Source organism: Salvia splendens, chromosome 13, assembly GCF_004379255.2.
Source record: "Salvia splendens isolate huo1 chromosome 13, SspV2, whole genome shotgun sequence".
Taxonomy (NCBI): domain Eukaryota; kingdom Viridiplantae; phylum Streptophyta; class Magnoliopsida; order Lamiales; family Lamiaceae; genus Salvia; species Salvia splendens.
The window spans coordinates 8,767,298-8,775,410 of NC_056044.1; the positions used below are offsets into that span (position 1 = coordinate 8,767,298).

Genomic DNA, 8,113 nt, shown 5'->3' on the forward strand with positions numbered 1-8,113 from the left:
CTACATTTTCGGCTCCACTAGAGAAGCCACTTCTCTTGCCTCCATGTCACCTTCAACTCCAACATAGGCCTTCAAGCGTTGGCCATTCACCTTCCAAAGAATGTCATTTTTATGATCTCGGATATCAACAGCACCGTAGGGGTATACCTTGTGCACCACATAAGGACCCCACCATCTTGACTTGAGCTTGCTCGGAAAAAGTTTCAGCCGAGAGTTGTATAAAAGGACCAGTTGTCCCTCCTTGAACTGATGAGGCTTAATGGCTGCATCATGTATCCTCTTAGCACTCTCCTTGTAGAGATCAACGCTCTCATATGCATGAAGCCTAAACTCATCCATCTCATTCATGTCAAACATTCTCTTCTCGGCTGCAGCATCATAATCCAAATTAAGCTTTTGCAAAGCCCAATAAGCTTTATGCTCAAGTTCTACCGGCAAATGACAAGCTTTTCCGAAGACCAACTTATATGGCGAAGTTCCAATCGGGGTCTTATATGCCATTCGATATGCCCACAACACATCATCTAGCTTTTGAGCCCAATCCTTTCGAGACGGCTTCACAACTTTCTCAAGCACCCGCTTTATCTCTCGATTGGAGACTTCAACTTGGCCACTAGTTTGGGGATGATAAGGGGTAGCAACCTTGTGTTGGACACCATACTTTCCTAGGAGGTTTTCAAACAACTTGTTGCAAAAATGAGTTCCTCCATCACTGATAATAGCTCGTGGTGTCCCAAAACGATTAAAGATGTGATTCTTGATAAACTTTAACACCACTTTGGCATCATTGGTTGTCGTGGCCACTGCCTCTACCCATTTAGATACATAGTCGACCGCTACAAGAATGTATTGTTGTCCATTAGACTTGGGAAACGGCCCCATGAAGTCTATTCCCCAAACATCAAAGAGTTCTACCTCGTGAATGTTAGTCATTGGCATTTCATTTCTCCACGAGATATTGCCGGATCTTTGGCAACTGTCACATCTCTCTACATAGGTTTTTGCATCCTTGAAGATCGATGGCCAAAAGAATCCGGACTGAAGCACTTTAAATGTAGTTCGACGTGCTCCAAAGTGGCCGCCATACACAGAATCATGGCATGCAGACAAAATCTGAATGTGCTCATGCTCTCCCACACACCTTCGAATGACTCCATCACTACAAATACGGAAGAGAAACGGATCTTCCCAAACATAAGTGCGGGTATCACTCAAAAATTTCTTCTTTTGGTTAGACGACAACCCTTCGGGTATAATGCCCGTGACAAGGTAGTTCGCCAAATTAGCAAACCACGGCACATATGTTTCCCGATCTTCCCTTGCAACACTTGCTCGTCGGGAAATTTTTCATTGATCCTCTTCTTTTTCTCATCTTCCGTCTCTTCCAAGCACTCTAGCCTAGAAAGATGATCAGCTACCAAATTCTCTGTCCCCTTTTTGTCTTTATTTTCCACATCAAATTCTTGTAATAATAGGATCCATCTCACCAACCGAGGCTTTGCATCTTTCTTATTCATCAAATACTTGATAGTTGAATGGTTGTGAACACTACCACCTTCGTGCCAAGTAGTATACACGAAACTTCTCAAAAGCGTACACAACTGCTAACATTTCCTTCTCCGTCATGGTGTAATTCAATTGAGGTTCATTGAGTACTTTGCTAGCATAGTAGATGGCATGTAGGACCTTGTCTCTTCTTTGGCCTAAAACGGCCCCTACAGCATAGTCCGAAGCATCACACATCAACTCAAATGGTTTCGACCAATCAGGTGTGATAATAATAAGAGCTTCAACTAGCTTTTTCTTAAGCAATTCAAATGCCTCAAGGCATTTATCATCAAAGACGAACTTGGCATCCTTCTCGAGTAAGTTGCAAAGTGTCTTTGCAATCTTTGAAAAATCTTTTATAAATCTTCGGTAGAATCCCGCATGACCAAGGAAACTACGGATGCCCTTCACATTCGGTGAGGGGGGTAACTTAGATATCACATCAATCTTCGCCTTATCCATCTCCAATCTCAACTCCGACACCTTGTGTCCCAAAACTATGCCTTCTTTGACCATGAATTGACACTTCTCCCAATTAAGCACGAGATTCGATTCTTCACATCTTTGCAAGACCCGTCTCAAATTTTCTAAGAAAAGGTTAAATGAGGATCCAAAGACGGAGAAATCATCCATAAAAATCTCCATGATGTCTTCATTCATATCAGAAAATATTGGCATCATGCAATGTTGAAATGTAGTCGGTGCATTGCACAAACCAAAAGGCATCCGACGGAAGGCATAAGTACCAATAGGGCAAGTGAATGTCGTCTTTTCTTGATCTTTCGGGGCAATTGCAATCTGATTATACCCCGAGTATCCATCCAAGAAGCAATAGTGAGAATAACCCGCAATCCTATCAAGCAACTGATCTAGAAATGGCAACGGAAAGTGATCTTTTCTTGTCGCCTTGTTCAATATTCTATAGTCCATGCAAACTCTCCATGAGTTTACCAATCGAGTTGCTAAGACTTCATTCTTTTCATTGACTGTCACGGTTATTCCTCATTTCTTCGGTACACATTGCACCAGGCTAACCCACTCACTATCGGATATGGAATAGATCATCCCAAATTTTAACAATTTCTTCACTTCCTTTTCTACCACTTCTTGCATAAGTGGGTTCAACCGTCTTTGTCTCTCTCTTACCGGCTTAGCTCCATCTTCCATCAAAATTTTATGCATGCATATTGCGGAGCTGATTCCTTTGATATCGGCGATGGACCATCCTAGAGCTTACTTGTGCGACTTCAGCAACTCTGTTAACTTGGATTCCTCTTCATCATTCAACATAGCCGATACTACTACCGGTAGAGTTTCATCCTCACCAAGGAAGACGTATTTCAGATTTGCCGGGAGTGGCTTCAATTCAAGCTTTGGTGGTACTTCGATTAAAGGTTTCACATCCGCCACGAAAGTATCCACCACACATTCATTTTCGAAACTTGGTTGATCAACTTGAGAATCCTCTATTTCATCAAAATTTACTTTGATTGTCGAACCACGGTCTCTTTCCAAGATCCCTTTGTCATATACGCTTCCTTCTATTCTTACCGAGCAACACATCTTGTAAAATATGCATTTATCAAGGACATCAACTCTAAAGCACTCTTTTGCATCACTATGGTGCTTCATTGCCTTCTCTACATTAATGGTCACTTGTTCACCATTAATTCTGAACGTGACAGAGTTGTCTTTTGCTCCAAGCAACATATCTCCCGTGGCAAGAAATGGTCTACCAAACAGGATTGGTACCTCTTTGTCCTCGGGCATGTCCAAGACTATGAAATCAACAGGGATGACGAATTTGTCGACTTTGACCAGGACATCCTCTACTATTCCCGTGGGCTTCACTATGGAATGATCAGCCAATTGTAGAGCAATGTCAATAGGCTCCATTCTATCCTCTAGACCAATGGTACGTGCAGTTTTCAGAGCCATCAGTGAGATCCCGATCCTTGATCTAATAAGCATTTTGTGAAGATTGTATTGCCGATCTCACAAGGAATCACACAACTTCCGAGGTCCCTCTTCTTCATTGGCATCATTCCAGAAATCAATTGTGAGCAATTCATGCTCAAAGCCACTATCCCCTCGTCTTGTAGTTTCTCCTTATTTGCCATCATGTCCTTGAAGAACTTGGAGAACTTGGGAAAATTAGTGAAGAGGTCCACTAATGAAACATCCACATTCACTTTTCGAATCACATTCATCATCCACTCAAAACTTTTCTCTTTTGGGGCCCTCTTCTTCCTCTTGGGTGGATATGGTGGAGGAGGAATATGATCGGGGAAATTGAACTTGCTTTTCGGATCTAGTGCTGGACTTGTCATCATCTTTCTCTTTGATTCCATTTCTACTGTCTTCTTTCCTTTCTCTTCTGCAGAAAACTTTCCACTTGACTCGGATTCTTCACCATGTTCCTTGCTGCCGGATGCAGCCTGTTCTTGACCATGTTGGGCCCCATGCACCAACGCGGGACTTCCCTTACATGCCTCGTCCGCCCCTGCGTGCGAGGAATGCAAGCCTAACATCTCATCCGCCCCTGCGTGTGAGATGTCGGAAGTACCTTGGCCGTCCATTAATGGTGTCGAATCCAACTCGCGACCACTTCTCAAAGTCACTACCTTACATTGTTCATTACCTTTAGGATTGGGCACTGTATTACTCGGGATTGTATTAGGAATTCTTGTATGAGATGCTGTAGCAAGCTGCCCAATCTGAGTCTCAAGATTCCTTATTGTAGCGTCCATCTGTCCAAACTTTTCCATTGTTCTTTCCTTGAAATTCTCATTCTCCTTTTGACTTTTAGTCATAAAAGAGAACATCTGACCCAATTGATCCTCAACTGATGACTTCTTCTCAAAACCTGGGGGTTGAGTATTGTTCATCCATTGATTACCCGAGGTGTTGCTAGGACCAGCTTGATTCCATTTTGTTTGTTGAGGCCTCCAATTCTGCTGATTGTTGTATTGATTGCCTTGGTTGAACCCTTGACGCTTGTTACCGACATTGATCCGTATGATGTCCGCCTTGGCACAATCCACACTTCAAAACAACAACTGCTTGAGGTTGAGGAGTCAGTTGAAGAGATTTAACTGCCTTTGTCATCGAAGACATTTGAGTGCTTATGTCTGCCAATTGAGCCTCTATTGCTGTCACTCTTTCTACATCTTTTGTAGCACCAAATGTATCTCATGCCTTCTCAGCCGCTCTTCTTGGATTATGCCAATTCCTTTGATTATTTGTCAATCTTTGGAATAGGGCTCTAACCTCATCGTGAGATAGATCATCTAAGTTCCCATTGGAGCCTGCAGTGACTAATCACGTGCCTTCATTATTGAGCCCCTTGTAGAATTTCAAAAGGTCATGCCCCGGAGCTAAACCATGACTTGGGCATTTCCTTAGCATTTCTGTGAATCTCTTCCATGCTTCTGCGAAGGACTCATCATATTTCTGTCGGAAGGAAGTGATCTCCTCTCTCAATTTCTCGATCTTCATTGGAGAGTTGTATTCCAAAAGAAACAACGACTTCAACTCTTGGAATGTCGCTATGTTGTAGCCCGGTAATGAATCATACCACGCTCTTGCTTTCTCCCTCAATGAGAACGGAAATAATGCCCTCTTAATCCGATGATGCTCCACATTTGGAGGTCTATGAGAATTGGTCAATTCATAAAAGGCATTAAGATGACTCACCGGATCTTTATCATCCCGTCCGTGGAAAAGATTTCCTCCATTCACCAAACTAATGTAGTGAGCTGGAATGTTGACGTTATCATTTGCATAAGCGAACTCCCCCGGATACTCAATTCCTGACCTAAGAGTGTCGTCAAACCTTCCCACGGGTGGTGGAATCTCATTGTTGTTATCTGCCATTGATTCAACGTCTGACTCTTGATCCCTTTCTTCCCTTAACTCAAACTGTAGGTTACTTCTGATTGGACTCAAATAGTCCGGAAAGAACTCACTTGTTGAACCTCTAAACCTTCTCCTTCATTGATAACAGAGTAATCCAAACGGTGGTGTACCCTGTGATCGCGTGTGCATTCACTATTTTTTAAATTTTTTTTATTTTATAACCTGCCCAACGGAAAAGACACCAAGCACAAACACCATATATTTCCCTATTACCGAAAGCGAGACATCTCGACAACTTTGGGGTAAGTCCTATAGAAAGTGTGTGCTTGAAAAAAAACTAAGCTACCAAATTACTACCCTAAGAATTAGAGAAAATATCACCTAGAAAAATATACTCCTTCGTCTTCAAGTCCAGACGTGGTAGATGGCTATCACCTCCTAAGAAAACGAAATGAGTATCTACAAGAATAAAAAGAAAGATCAAATAAAACACAAAACACAAGCTAGAAGTTAAACAATCTATTGCCTTCCCCGGCAACGGCGCCAAAACTTGATGTGTAAATTTCGAGTTCAATTATCAAGTATAAGATCACACAAGTTTAATAAAATAGCTCTAATATTACAGCAATACTGCAAGAATACAACGTCGAATGTAATACTTCGAGTGTCGATCTGCAGGGAATGAATTGATTATTTAACTCTAAAACAAAGGAAAGACATACTAAAAGGTGATTTGTTTTGAAGGTTTTGATTTCCAAAAGTTAATGACAAAATAAAGCTACAAGTTAACCAAAGAAAAACTATTCGAACGGGAAAATATGTATCACTTCAAGTTGCTCACTAGGCTTGTATTGTTCTACACCTTTAACAATGAAACATATGAAGGGATTAAAACATCAACCTAATCACATACACTGAACATGTACACGATGAGTAGTTCGCAATTAGCTGAACACATAACCTACGAACCAATCTTCAATGTTTATAAATTCCTACGAAGCGCTATAGAGAATAAACATCTACTATGATCACCTACTTAATCCACTATCAAATTATCCTTTGAACAATTCTAATTCAATAACAGTCCAACAATCAAACATTCTTAAACTATGTTAAGAGACAATAGCAAAGGAAATAATAACACTACATTATTAGCCAAAAACATAGTGAATAACATTAAGCACATTGTTGGTAACAAACATATGAGTTCAATGGTGTAAAAATATCTATACAAAGCCTAGATTACAACTTGGAGCAACATAAAGAGCTTAGCCTAAACACATAGTGATATTTGCAATAAAAACCATAGGAAGCATGCTCTCGTTGAGTGGAATTGGGATTTGGAGACGGATCGTCGGAATGTTGGCCGGAACTTCTTCATTTTCTTCTTCCTCCTCTCTTTCTCCCTTTCTCTCTTTTTTCCTCTCTGAAAATTCCCCTTCGTCTGATTCTTTTTCCTTCTTTTTATTCTTCAATTGCCGAGTAAACTGCCAATTAGCGTTGAAGCTCCGAAACGCCCAACCGGGCGTTTCGTACATAAAATCGCCAGACCGGGCGAAGTTCTGGACTCCGAATGCTTTCTACATTTCACCCGACCGGGTGTTATGTTGGAGCTAAAACATCCGACCGGGTGTTAGTTCTGGAATCCTCAAGTGTGCACTTCCGACAACCTTCCCGCTTTAACATCCTAAACTTCAATAAAGCACTCTTTGATGAGTTATAATTTACATAAAAATGTATAGTCTAAGAGGGAAAGTATAGGAAATATGCTTCGCATCAAAAAACTCATTGGAATTTAAAAATAAGCCTGAGGGAACTAAAATTGCAGTTTTTAGTGTAGTAAGATAGAGAAAGAGAGAGAACAAAATAAAAGAAAAATAATTTTTTTTACTAGAAAAAAAAAGACTGAACTACATACTCTTGAAACATTTTTAAAATATGACACAATTATCTAGGAATTACTTTGTAATTTTTGTTTCAGAGGTCTGGAGTATGGTTTTGATAATGAAAACATGTAGTATGCTGATTAGAAATTGATGATAAAGGTAGGAATGTGTGGTTGAAGGCATGGGAAAGTGATAGGTAGGAATTGGTGTTATTTGGTTAGAGAGGGGAGAAAATGTTTGGTTTCTTAAAAGAGAAAGGTGATGATGCTGCTGCTGACACCCAAGCATTTGTTGGGAACATGCACAAGACCAGATGTTGGAAAATGCAATATCCACTTCCATCTTTTATTATGTTTGTACCCTGCCCTGCTTTGCTTGTACTCTCTCCCCCCATTCCTGGTACAAACTACAGTGCCATTACCATCACTTACCCATTTTCAAATTAATCATCAATTAATGCATTTACATTTGGATTTTGTTTGAAAGGAATTATAATGCAACTTTTGTTGAATTAAAGAATTTAGTTTGGAATTGGATTAATACATGAGATTTGCACAAGACCAGCTACTGTAATCAATGCATTATTTAAATGTTTTATATCTGGATTTATGGTATTTTGATTTTGTGATCACGAATTTGGAGGGGTTTAGGCCCATACAATCTCATTTGGATAAATCTGCTAACACGACAAAATGATGAATTTATTTAATTTTTGAATGTCCCTAAATACAATATATATATATATATATATATGGGACAATGTGGTTAATAGAAAATAGAAGTTAATTAGTTTATAAAGTTATAATGGGATGATTTCTCCC

General features: G+C 40.2%; 1 non-coding gene and 1 pseudogene across 1 annotated transcript; one reads left to right on the forward strand and one right to left on the reverse strand.

Moving 5' to 3' along the window:
• LOC121760443 lies at positions 1-3,486 on the reverse strand (annotated as a pseudogene).
• Positions 3,487-4,927: 1,441 nt separating this feature from the next.
• LOC121763142 lies at positions 4,928-5,034 on the forward strand. The gene has a single exon (XR_006042385.1). It is a non-coding gene; the product is annotated as a small nucleolar RNA R71 (small nucleolar RNA).
• The last annotated feature ends 3,079 nt before the right edge of the window (positions 5,035-8,113 follow it).